The following is a 12,997-nucleotide window of genomic DNA, read 5'->3' on the forward strand; positions in this document are numbered from 1 at the left end:
TCTCTTCGTAAGTTGCAGACAGGTACAAACATACCACATTAAACCACAGCATCCTGTAGAATATTAATTGCAGCAAAAAAGGTTGAGTACAAGTGCTGAGAGAATCAGAGAAGAGAGACCATGCGGCCCCAATAGGTTTAAGGTGACTTTCTAATTCCTGCAATGGTGTACCTCTGGGATTCAAGTCTTCTATAAACTCTCCATCCAAGTTAATTTGAGTGGGTTTCTCCTCTTTGGAAATCAAGGACCTCTAACTAATACAAGATGGTAGCCGCTAATTTGCTTATTTCCAGTGCTTTGATTCTCAGCCCTCTGGGTTGTAGTCATTTGGAGATCCCCAGAAGAAAACCTTGAGATGAGAATCATACTTAAATGATTATTTAGGAAAAGCTTCAGGGAGACCCTAAAGGAATGGGACAAACCTGTTCAGGAAGAGAAGAAAGCCAAACCAGTGATGGTGAATTCAGACCCATAGGTGAGGACTATGGGGGGCGCTGCAGTGGAAGTCCCTCCTTGGAGCCCCTTCTTCCCTCCAGGCAAGGGAGCAGGGCTTCCTCTCTTTCCTTACTGACCTGCGCTGTTCTGGGCAGAGGGAGATAGATTAGGTGTGGTCATCACTCTCCACTTATTAACAGTCTAGATGGGGGAGAAAAGCTTGCAAACACATATGGAGTGTGTGTGTGTGAGAGTTGCTCAGTCGTGTTTACGCTCCGTGACACCATGGACTGTAGCTTGCCAGGCTCCTCTGTCCATGCAATTCTCCAGGCCAGAATACTAGAGTGGGTAGCCTTTCCCTTCTCCAGGGGAATCTTCCTCACCCAGGGACTGAACCCAGGTCTCCTACATTACAGGCAGATTCTTTACCATCTGAGGGAAGTTTCCACCAGGGAAACTCACAAACACATATAGGCAGCTGGAAAAATAGCTGCTGCTGGTGGAGAATAAGAAAATCTGCACCCAAAGGAAGTTCTCTCCAAACAGTGCAGCTCCCCCCTCAAACATACTAGAATCACTCAACAACATAAGCATGGCTGATTTCCTCCCAGGTACTACTGCTTAAAATCTCTTCCAAAAAACAGAACTTTCTGAAAAATGATTGTTGGGAGTGGTAAGAACCTAGCAGGAACCCAGTTTATATTCCACAGCCTTGACCCAAGAAAGAGAAGAGTAAATATTAAACGGAACGTTGGTGAGACTGTTGTGTGTTCTTTTTTTCCTCCTGAAGTTATGTTTGCTCTTTCAAGGACTAGCAACTCAAAGTATGTTCCATCCCCTGGCCAGGGTGCCAAGAAAGCAGTGGGCGTTTGCTTACGTTAATAAGCCTTTTTCCCACTATGATCTCTAGTGCAGGGATTGTGAAAGCGCAGAGCAGTAGCCAAAAGGCTTCTGTGAGTCTTAAAGGACCAAACTGAAAAAACAAAGAACTTGTACCACATGATATCATTTCATATTGTACGCATACAACTAGTGCTACATACTACATACTAGTACACACGCTACATACTAGGACATGACTATGTGAGGAATTCACTGTTACTAGAATTTAGTATTCATACATTTTATTTTTTTAGTTAATTATTTTTTAAAAGGTTTTATTTTATTATTTCTCTTAAAAATATATTTTATTGAAGTATAGTTGACTTACAATATTTCAGGTGCACAGCAAGATGATTCAGTTATACGTATATACATATATTATGTTTGAAATTATTTTCCATTATAGGTTATTGTAAGAATTGACTATAGTTCCCTGTACTATACAGTAAAACATTGGTGCTTGTTGCATATCTATTTTTTTTAAATTAGAAATCCAGCATTCTGTTCATACTAAGTCAAACAAGTGGAATCAAAATGGCATGAATTTTTTAGTTAGGAAAAAATTCATATGTTTTCTAAAATATATATTATACATATTACTTATATATAGGTATACAAAAGTTTCTACTGTGCTTGATAAAGACTGGAGAAAGAATATCGAAGAAAAAAAGAAGAAGAGATAGAGCAATTGAAAAATATAAACTAAATGAAATGGGAGCACTGAATGTGAAATAGAAAAAGTGCAACAAACTTGATAAAAGTAAAAGATCAACATATAGCCCAGTTGCTTTTACACATGACTGCTCGTTAGAAACATATCTGAAGCTCTGGAGGAAAAAAAGAAATACCTCGGCATTTGTATTTTTCAAAAAAATCTCAAGATAATTCTCATATGCATTTGGATTTTTTTTCCATTTATTTTTATTAGTTGGAGACTAATTACTTTACAATATTGTAGTGGTTTTTGCCATACATTGACATGAATCAGCCATGGATTTACATGTATTCCCCATCCCGACCCCCCCCCCCCCCCGCCACCTCCCTCTCCACCCCATCCCTCTGGGTCTTCCCAGTGTACCAGGCCCGAGCACTTGTCTCATGCATCCAACCTAGGCTGGTGATCTGTTTCACCCTTGATAATACACATGTTTCAATGCTGTTCTCTCGAAACATCCCACCCTCGCCTTCTCCCACAGAGTCCAAAAGTCTGTTCTATACATCTGTGTCTCTTTTTCTGTTTTGCATATAGGGTTATTGTTACCATCTTTCTAAATTCCACATATATGCGTTAGTATACTGTATATTACTCAGCCATTAAAAAGAATTCATTTGAATCAGTTCTAATGAGATGGATGAAACTGGAGCCCATTATACAGAGTGAAGTAAGCCAGAAAGATAAAGACCAATACAGCATTTGGATTTTAAAGAATGATTATAGATTTTTCTAGTAAATGATAGTTTTGGTGATAAAGAGTTCAATTATTTTTCTGTTGACCAATCATGATACAATGGTATTAAGTTAGTAAAATTACATAATCACAGTAGGTGAAAGATGTTTGTCAGTTTGCACAATCAATAGTCAGACACAAAATAAAAGATAATTACAATTGCAGGCCATAATGGAAATATGATTAACTTAACAGTACAAAATAATTATGTACAATTTGGGGAAGTCAAGCAGAGTAATGTCATAAGTAGAAGTGCATAAATGCACATGTTTTCATACACCCAGCCAGTCTATGTCTTTTGGTTGGTGCATTCAATCCATTTACATTTAAGGTAATTATTGATATGTATATTTTTCTTAATTATTTTGTGTTTACTTTCTGTAGGTCTTTTCCTTCTCTTGTGTTTCTTGCCTAGAGAAGTTTCTTTAGCATTTGTTGTAAAGCTGGTTTGGTGGTGCCAACTTCTCTTAACTGTTGCTTGTCTGGAAAGCTTTTGACTTCTCCATCAAATCTGAAGGAGAGTCTTGCTGGGTAGAGTATTCTTGATTGTAGGTTCTTCCCTTTCATCACTTTAAATATATAGTGTCATTCCCTGCTGGCTTATAGAGTTTCTGTGGCAAAATCAGCTGATAGGCTGCTGGGAGTTCCCTTGTATGTTGTCTTTTTTCCTTGTTGCTTTTAACATTTTATCTAGGTCTTTAATTTTTGTCAGTTTGATTACTGTGTGTCTGGGTGTGTTCATGCTTGGGTTTATCCTGCCTGGGACTCTCTGTGCTTCCTGGACTTGGTTGACTATTTCCTTTTCCCATGTTGCTGCTAAGTTGCTCTAGCCGTGTGCGACTCTGTGCGACCCCATAGACGGCAGCCCACCAGGCTCCGCCGTCCCTGGGATTCTCCAGGCAAGAACACTGGAGTGGGCTGATATTTCCTTTTCCAATGCATGGAAGTGAAAAGTGAAAGTGAAGTTGCTCAGTCATGTCCGACTCTTCACGACCCCATGGACTGCAGCCCACCAGGATCCTCTGCCAATGGTATTTTCTAGGCAAGAGTACTGGAGTGGGTTGCCATTGCCTTCTCCGTTTCCCATGTTAGGGAAGTTTTTAGCTATTTTCTCTTCAAATATTTTTTCAGGTCCTTTCTCCATTTCTTCTCCTTCTGGGACCCCTATAAAGCAAATTTTGGTGCCTTTAATGTTGTCCCAGGTCTCTTAGGCTGTCTTCATTCTTCATTGTTTTCATTCTTTCTGGTTTCTGTTCTGCAGCAGTGACTTCCACCATTCTGTCTTCCAGGTAATTTATCCATTCTTCTGCCTCAGTTAGTCTGCTATTAATTTCTTCTAGTGTATTATTCATCCCTGTTTATTTGTTCTTCAGTTCTTCCAGGTCTTTGGTAAACATTTCTTTCATCCCCTCCACTGTTTTCCCAAGATCCTGGATCATCTTCACTATCATTATTCTGAATTCTTTTTCTGGAAGGTTGCCTATGACCACTTCATTTAGTTATTTTGGGGGGGTTTTATCTTGTCCCTTCACCCGGGACATAACTTTATGATTTTTCATCATGATTAACTTTCTGTAATATGGTTTTTGTTTTACCCACCATGAGACTTTGCTTCTTTTTGCGTCTTCTGTCTTCCTTCTGATAGATGAGGTTAAGAGGCTTGTGTAAGCTTCCTGATGGGAGGGACTGGCATGGGAAAAACTAGGTCTTGCTCTGGTGGGCAGGGTCTGGCTCAGTAAAGTAAATCTGCTGATGGGTAGGGTTGCACTCTCTCCCTGGTATTTGTTTGGCCTGAGGCAACTCAGCCCTGGGGTCTACGGGCTTGATGGTAAGGTTAATGGTAAACCTCAAGAGGGTTTATGACAAGGGGGACTTTCCCAGCCAGTACTGCCAGTGACCCCGTCCCTGTGATGAGCCCCTGCCAACCCACGCCTCCACAGGAGACCCTCCACCACTAGCAAGTAGTTTTGCTTCAGTTGCCTGTGGGGACATTGCTCCTTTCCTCTGGGTCTCGGTTGGTGCTAGATTTTGTTTGTGCCCTTGATGGCTGGAGTTTCTGTTTCCCTCAGTCCTATGGAAGTCCTATAATCAAATCCCACTGGCCTTCAAGGCCAGATTCCCTGGGGGTTCCCAATCCTTTATCAGATCTCCAGGCTGGGAAGCCTTACATGGGGTTAAGAACCTTCACAACAGTGAGAGAACTTCTTTGGTATTATTATTCTCCAATTTTTGGGTTACCCACCTGGTGGGTATGGGATTTGATTTTATTGTGATTGTGTTACTCCTCCCATCTCACTGTGGCTTCTTCTTTGTCTTTGGACATGGGGTATCTTTTTTTTGATAGGTTCCAGCATCCGTCTGTCGTTGGTTATTAAACAGCTAGTTGCAATTTTGGTGTTCTTGCAGGAGGAGATGAGAGCACGTCCTTCTACTTCGCCGTCTTGAACTGGAACTTCATATTCATACATTTTAAATAGCATAACACTAGAGTTTATTAAGAACAGTTAATTCTGGATTCTGATGGATATAAGGTTCCTCCCTGGAAAACGTGCACAGACAGGGAGTATGAATTCTCCCAAGGCTTGGGAAAAACAATGATTAGTGCATCCCTGGAGTGGCCTCTACAGTTTTTAACTGTGGCTATTCTTAATTCCTAATCATCAGTCATTGTTAGTCTCAATTCATCTTCATCTATTTTCTTTCATATTTGGTGCATTTCCTTTTTTTTATTGAAGTATAATCAATTTACAATGATTTAAATTTAAAATGAAGTACAATCAATTTACAATGTTGCATTTGTTTATGTATATAGCAACATGATGAATATATACATAGAAATATAAATGCAGACACATATACATATATTCTTTTTTAGATTCTTTTCCTTATAGATTATTACAAAATATTGAGTATAGTTCTCTGTACTTGTTGGTTGTCTATTTTATATATAGTGGTATGTATCTGTTAATCACAAACTCCTAATTTATCCCTCTCCCCCCACCCCCCCTCCACTTTCTTATGTGGAAAATGCTGATTTAGGATGAGTCTCCCTAGAAGTAGACTCTGAGATAAGTGCAAGTAGTTTATTTGGAGGATGATCCCAGAGACCACTGGAAGGCAAGTGGGGAAGGACATAAGAAAGGAAAGAAAACAATCATAGACTGTGGAAATGAGCAGAATTCCTGACATGGGAGCTGGGGCTCAGGACTCTGGGCACTCTGGAGAGACTTTGCATAACACACCTCAGTGTCACTCCACCTGAGTGGTGAGGTTTGGGGTCTGTATCTGACATTTTCCACTGGATGACTGTTGAAGACTGCTTCTGGGGGCATTGATTCACAGATACCTGTAGCCTGCACACTAGATCATGCCCCTGCAGCCAGGAAAAGCCCTCAGGGAGAGTGGCAGGAGGTTTATAAGAGGCTATCGGTGGGGAGAAGAGTTGGAAGATAAGGCTAGGCAGGTGCTCTGACAGTGTCTACTGGAGATGCAAATGTTTATGAACAGTATTGGGGGCCCATCATTATCTAATCATTTGATTTTGGGATGCACATGTATTGCATTCCAATGAACTATATAAGCCCCAGTTGTTAAGTCATCAGGGAAAACCTTATGCAAAGATGCAATCTTTTTATTTTTTTAAGATGCAGTCTTTTTTTTTTTTTTTTCTTCATTTATTTTTATTAGTTGGAGGCTAATTACTTTACAGTATTGTAGTGGTTTTTGTCATACATTGACATGAATTGGCCATGGATTTACATGTATTCCCCATCCCAATCCCCCCTCCCACCTCCCTCTCTACCCGATCCCTCTGGGTCTTCCCAGTGCACCAGGTCCGAGCACTTGTCTCATGCATCCAACCTGGGCTGGTGATCTGTTTCACCATAGATAATATACATGTTTCGATGCTGTTCTCTCAAAACATCCCACCCTCGCCTTCTCCCACAGAGTCCAAAAGTCTGTTCTGTACATCTGTGTCCCTTTTTCTGTTTTGCATATAGGGTTATCATTACCATCTTTCTAAATTCCATATATATGTGTTAGTATGCTGTAATGTTCTTTATCTTTCTGGCTTACTTCACTCTGTATAATGGGCTCCAGTTTCATCCATCTCATTAGAACTGATTCAAATGAATTCTTTTTAATGGCTGAGTAATATTCCATGGTGTATATGTACCACAGCTTCCTTATCCATTCGCCTGCTGATGGGCATCTAGGTTGCTTCCATGTCCTGGCTATTATAAACAGTGCTGCGATGAACATTGGGGTGCACGTGTCTCTTTCAGATCTGGTTTCCTCAGTGTGTATGCCCACAAGTGGGATTGCTGGGTCATATGGCAGTTCTATTTCCAGTTTTTTAAGGAATCTCCACACTGGTCTCCATAGTGGCTGTACTAGTTTGCATTCCCACCAACAGTGTAAGAGGGTTCCCTTTTCTCCACACCCTCTCCAGCATTTATTGCTTGTAGACTTTTGGATAGCAGCCATCCTGACTGGCGTGTAATGGTACCTCATTGTGGTTTTGATTTGCATTTCTCTGATAATGAGTGATGTTGAGCATCTTTTCATGTGTTTGTTAGCCATCTGTATGTCTTCTTTGGAGAAATGTCTGTTTAGTTCTTTGGCCCATTTTTTGATTGGGTCATTTATTTTTTCTGGAATTGAGCTTCAGGAGTTGCTTGTATATTTTTGAGATTAATCCTTTGTCTGTTGCTTCTGTTTGCTATTATTTTCTCCCAACCTGAGGGCTGTCTTTTCACCTTGCTTATAGTTTTCCTTTGTTGTGCGAAGCTTTTAAGTTTCATTAGGTCCCATTTTTGTTTATTTTTGCTTTTATTTCCAATATTCTGGGAGGTGGGTCAAAGAGGATCTTGCTGTGATTTATGTCGGAGAGTGTTTTGCCTATGTTCTCCTCTAGGAGTTTTATAGTTTCTGGTCTTACATTTAGATCTTTAATCCATTTTGAGTTTATTTTTGTGTATGGTGTTAGAAAGTGTTCTAGTTTCATTCTTTTTACAAGTGGTTGACCAGTTTTCCCAGCACCACTTGTTAAAGAGGTTGTCTTTTTTCCATTGTATATCCTTGCCTCCTTTGTCAAAGATAAGGTGTCCATAGGTTCGTGGATTTATCTCTGGGCTTTCTATTCTGTTCCATTGATCTATATTTCTGTCTTTGTGCCAGTACCATACTGTCTTGATGACTGTGGCTTTGTAGTAGAGTCTGAAGTCAGGCAGGTTGATTCCTCCAGTTCCATTCTTCTTTCTCAAGATTACTTTGGCTATTCGAGGTTTTTTGTATTTCCATACAAATTGTGAAATTCTTTGGTCTAGTTCTGTGAAAAATACCGTTGGTAGCTTGATAGGGATTGCATTGAATCTATAGATTGCTTTGGGTAGAACAGCCATTTTGACAATATTGATTCTTCCAATCCATGAACACGGTATGTTTCTCCATCTGTTTGTGTCCTCTTTGATTTCTTTCATCAGTGTTTTATAGTTTTCTATGTATAGGTCTTTTGTTTCTTTAGGTAGATATACTCCTAAGTATTTTATTCTTTTTGTTGCAATGGTGAATGGTATTGTTTCCTTAATTTCTCTTTCTGTTTTCTCATTGTTAGTGTATAGGAATGCAAGGGATTTCTGTGTGTTAATTTTATATCCTGCAACTTTACTATATTCATTGATTAGCTCTAGTAATTTTCTGGTAGAGTCTTTAGGGTTTTCTATGTAGAGGATCATGTCATCTGCAAACAGCGAGAATTTCACTTCTTCTTTTCCTATCTGGATTCCTTTTACTTCTTTTTCTGCTCTGATTGCTGTGGCCAACACTTCCAAAACTATGTTGAATAGTAGTGGTGAGAGTGGGCACCCTTGTCTTGTTCCTGATTTCAGGGGAAATGCTTTCAATTTTTCACCATTGAGGGTGATGCTTGCTATGGGTTTGTCATATATAGCTTTTATTATGTTGATGTATGTTCCTTCTATTCCTGCTTTTTGGAGAGTTTTAATCATAAATGGATGTTGAATTTTGTTAAAGGCTTTTTCTGCATCTATTGAGATAATCATATGGTTTTTATCTTTCAATTTGTTAATGTGGTGTATTACATTGATTGATTTGTGGATATTAAAGAATCCTTGCATTCCTGGGATAAAGCCCACTTGGTCATGGTGTATGATTTTTTTAATATGTTGTTGATTCTGTTTGCTAGAATTTTGTTAAGGATTTTTGCATCTATGTTCATCAGTGATATTGGCCTGTAGTTTTCTTTTTTTGTGGCATCTTTGTCTAGTTTTGGAATTAGGGTGATGGTGGCCTCATAGAATGAGTTTGGAAGTTTACCTTCTTCTGCAATTTTCTGGAAGAGTTTGAGTAAGATCAGTGTTAGCTCTTCTCTAAATTTTTGGTAGAATTCAGCTGTGAAGCCATCTGGTCCTGGGCTTTTGTTTGCTGGAAGATTTCAGATTACAGTTTCAATTTCCTTGCTTGTGATGGGTCTGTTAAGATCTTCTATTTCTTCCTGGTTCAGTTTTGGAAAGTTATACTTTTCTAAGCACTTGTCCATTTCTTCTAAGTTGTCCATTTTATTGGCATAGAGCTGCTGGTAGTAGTCTCTTATGATCATTTGTATTTCAGTGTTGTCTGTTGTGATCTCTCCATTTTCATTTCTAATTTTGTTAATTTGGTTCTTCTCTCTTTGTTTCTTAATGAGTCTTGCTAATGGTTTGTCAATTTTGTTTATTTTTTCAAAAAACAAAAAACCAGCTTTTAGCTTTGTTGATTTTGCTATGGTCTCTTTAGTTTCTTGCATTTATTTCTGCCCTGATTTTTAAGATTTCTTTCCTTCTGCTAACCCTGGGGTTCTTCATTTCTTCCTTCTCTAATTGCTTTAGGTGTAGAGTTAGGTTATTTATTTGACTTTTTTCTTGTTTCTTGATGTAAGCCTGTAATGCTATGAACCTTCCCCTTAGCACTGCTTTTACAGTGTCCCATAGGTTTTGGGTTGTTGTGTTTTCATTTTCATTCATTTCTATGCATATTTTGATTTCCTTTTTGATTTCTTCTATGATTTGTTGGTTATTCAGAAGTGTGTTGTTTAGCCTCCATATGTTTGAATTTTTAATAATTTTTTCCCTGTAATTGAGATCTAGTCTTACTGCACTGTGGTCAGAAAAGATGACTGGAATGATTTCAATTTTTTTGAATTTACCAAGACCAGATTTATGGCCCAGGATGTGATCTATTCTGGAGAAGGTTCTGTGTGCACTTGAGAAAAAGGTGAAGTTGATTGTTTTGGGGTGAAACTTCCTATAGATGTCAATTAGGTCTAGCTGGTCCATTGTGTCATTTAAGGTTTGTGTTTCCTTGCTAATTTTCTGTTTAGTTAATCTATCCATAGTTGTGAGTGGGGTATTAAAGTCTCCCACTATTATTGTGTTACTATTAATTTCCTCTTTCATACTCATTAGCGTTTGCCTTACATATTGCGGTGCTCCTATGTTGGGTGCATATATATTTATAATTGTTATATCTTCTTCTTGGATTGATCCTTTGATCATTATGTAGTGTCCTTCTTTGTCTCTTTTCACAGCCTTTATTTGAAAGTCTATTTTATCTGATATGAGTATTGCAACTCCTGCTTTCTTTTGGTCTCAGTTTGTGTGAAATATTTTTTTCCAGCCCTTCACTTTTAGTCTGTATGTGTCCCTTGTTTTGAGGTGGGTCTCTTGTAGACAGCATATATAGGGGTAAGATGCAGTCTTAAAGTTCAAACCAAGAGGGTGGGAAGAAGCCAGGTGAAGAGATGGGAGTGGTCCTGAAGTCTTCTGCATCAGTTTTGCCATGAAAATTCTGCATCTACACAAGACAATTTAAATTCTAGGTTGTTTAAAGAGTGATTCTTAGCAATCACATTCTCATTCAGAATAAAATTGTTTCTAGCCATCCTTCAGGGTAAACTTTCAAATTTTCCATGTGTTGCCCTTTCACCATCATGTTTCTCTCATCTAGTCAATTTCTCTTTATCCACTCACTAGTCAAATGTCCTAATCCCACTTTTTTGCTGCATCTACTATGAGAATGAAAACTATTCTCAGCAATCATGCTATCAACATTGCAGAAAATGTCAACATCACTCTGAAGGGCCCCATGGTCACTATGAAGGGCCCCAGAGGCAACCTGCAGAGACTTAAATCATACTAATGTACAATTCAGGCCTTCCCTGGTGGCTCAGTGGTAAAGAATCCACCTGCCAGTGCAGGAGATGCAGGTTTGATCTTTGGGTCAGGAAGATCCCTCCTTGGGGAGGAAATGGCAACCCATTCCAGTACTGCTGCCTGGGAAATCCCATGGAACCTGGCAGGCTAAGTCCATGGGGTCACTAAGGGTCAGACACAGCTTAGTGACTAAACAATAACAACAATGTAGGACTCAGTCCATTGGAAAGAAGAAGATGAGGCTCCAGACTGGACAAAGAATGGGGAAATAGAAAGGAGCTAGTAACAATTCGCACTGTCTCTAGTTGTGTACAGACCATGGTCAAGGATGTCACACTGGGCTTCCATTACAACAAGAGGTCCGTGTATGCTCACCTCCACATCAGTGTCATTATTCAGGAGAAGAATTTCTTTGTTGAAATCCAAAGTTGGGGAGTGTGAAAAATACACCTATATGTTTTGGATGAGGCCAGGTGTTACTTGTTCAGTATCTCAATCAGAAAGATGAATTAATTCTTGAAGGAAATGGCATTGAATTTGTATCACATACTTAAAAACAAGAATATCAGAGAATTTTTGGATGTTATCTATGTTTTTGAAAAAGGAACAGTTCAGTAGGCTGATTAATAAGATCTACATTGCCCAGGTAGAGAAGCAACAAGATGTCAATGATTCTTTGGACTTGTGATATTGTAAAGTGATAAAATCTCTTGACTGGGGGAAAATGTCCTAACCCCATTTTCACCGGCTGCTGCTTTGAGAGTTCCCATCTTCCATCCTAGATTTTTTCTACTTTAGTTCCTTAGGAAAGAAGACATCTCTCTGGAGACACAAAAAACTCGAGTCCCCTCTAAAGATGATGAGGATGACAACTGAAATATCTGGAACTGGATTTCTCGAATTTTTTGTTACAAACTTCCCCACTTTGTCTTGCCTCTCAGCTGACAGGTAATTTCATATCTCTTGGACCCTAGTCTTGAGGTTTGACTTAGGATATCAATGTTCTGTAAATAATTTGTGGTATTGAGAAGGACTTAAAGGAGTTTGTGAATTTTTCTTGCTTGTTAAAAAATTAAATTAAAATTAAATTAAACTTTAAAGAAAATTAAATGTGTATTAATTTTTAAAAACACCATCCTTGTAGAAAAGGGGGACAAAAAGAAGCAAATGTAGAAAAATATGGGAAACCTATTGAAAATGTGTTCATTTCCCCAGTACCCCTCGACTCCCCCATCCTGCAACACAAAATTAGTGCAACTTACTGTGAGTCTAGTAGACTAGTAGTCTAGTAGTAAAATTACTAGAGTCACTGTGAAAATTGCCTGAGTTACGTATTTTCTTTCCAATGTATTACACTCCCAAGGGACATGGGGTTTCATCTTGAGTACGTGCAGTAGGTAGTGCTAGAGAGAAGTCTAAAGACTTTAAAAGAATATAAAGCCATCTCAGACCTCACTTCTTAAAAGATTTCTTGAAACCTTATCAATGGAAATAGCATCATTTGTCATCATACAACTGCAGGGTTCCCTTCCATCATATTTCCCCCATCAATGGCATCATGTTTTTTGGGTGTCTCCAATATTTCTGACTGTTGAAAGAATCATTGTCTCCCATGTGTATTTGGAGTTGTCATCTTCTTTTTTTTTTTTAAAGTATTTTTTTTATTGGAGTATAATTGCTTTACAATGTTAAGTTCGGCTGTACAACATATATCAGACATGTCTACATATATCCCAAGCCTCTGAAGCTTCCCCCTCCCCCATCCCATCCCTCTAGGTGGACTATAGTTTTTTGTGTTTTTTTTTTGACTTGTTTTTTTTTTTTCCAGTGGGTTTTGTCATACATTGATATGAATCAGCCATGGATTTACATGTATTCCCAATCCCGATCCCCCCTCCCACCTCCCTCTCCACCCGATTCCTCTGGGTCTTCCCAGTGCACCAGGCCGAGCACTTGTCTCATGCATCCCGCCTGGGCTGGTGATCTGTTTCACCATAGATAGTATACATGCTGTTCTTT

The 12,997-nt window shown here is 39.0% G+C and overlaps 1 pseudogene; it reads left to right on the plus strand.

Moving 5' to 3' along the window:
• Positions 1-10,406: 10,406 nt before the first annotated feature.
• Positions 10,407-11,605, plus strand: LOC122447800 (annotated as a pseudogene).
• Positions 11,606-12,997: the final 1,392 nt, after the last annotated feature.

The sequence above is a fragment of the Cervus canadensis genome, chromosome 10 (genome assembly GCF_019320065.1).
Source record: "Cervus canadensis isolate Bull #8, Minnesota chromosome 10, ASM1932006v1, whole genome shotgun sequence".
Classification (NCBI taxonomy): Eukaryota; Metazoa; Chordata; class Mammalia; order Artiodactyla; family Cervidae; genus Cervus; species Cervus canadensis.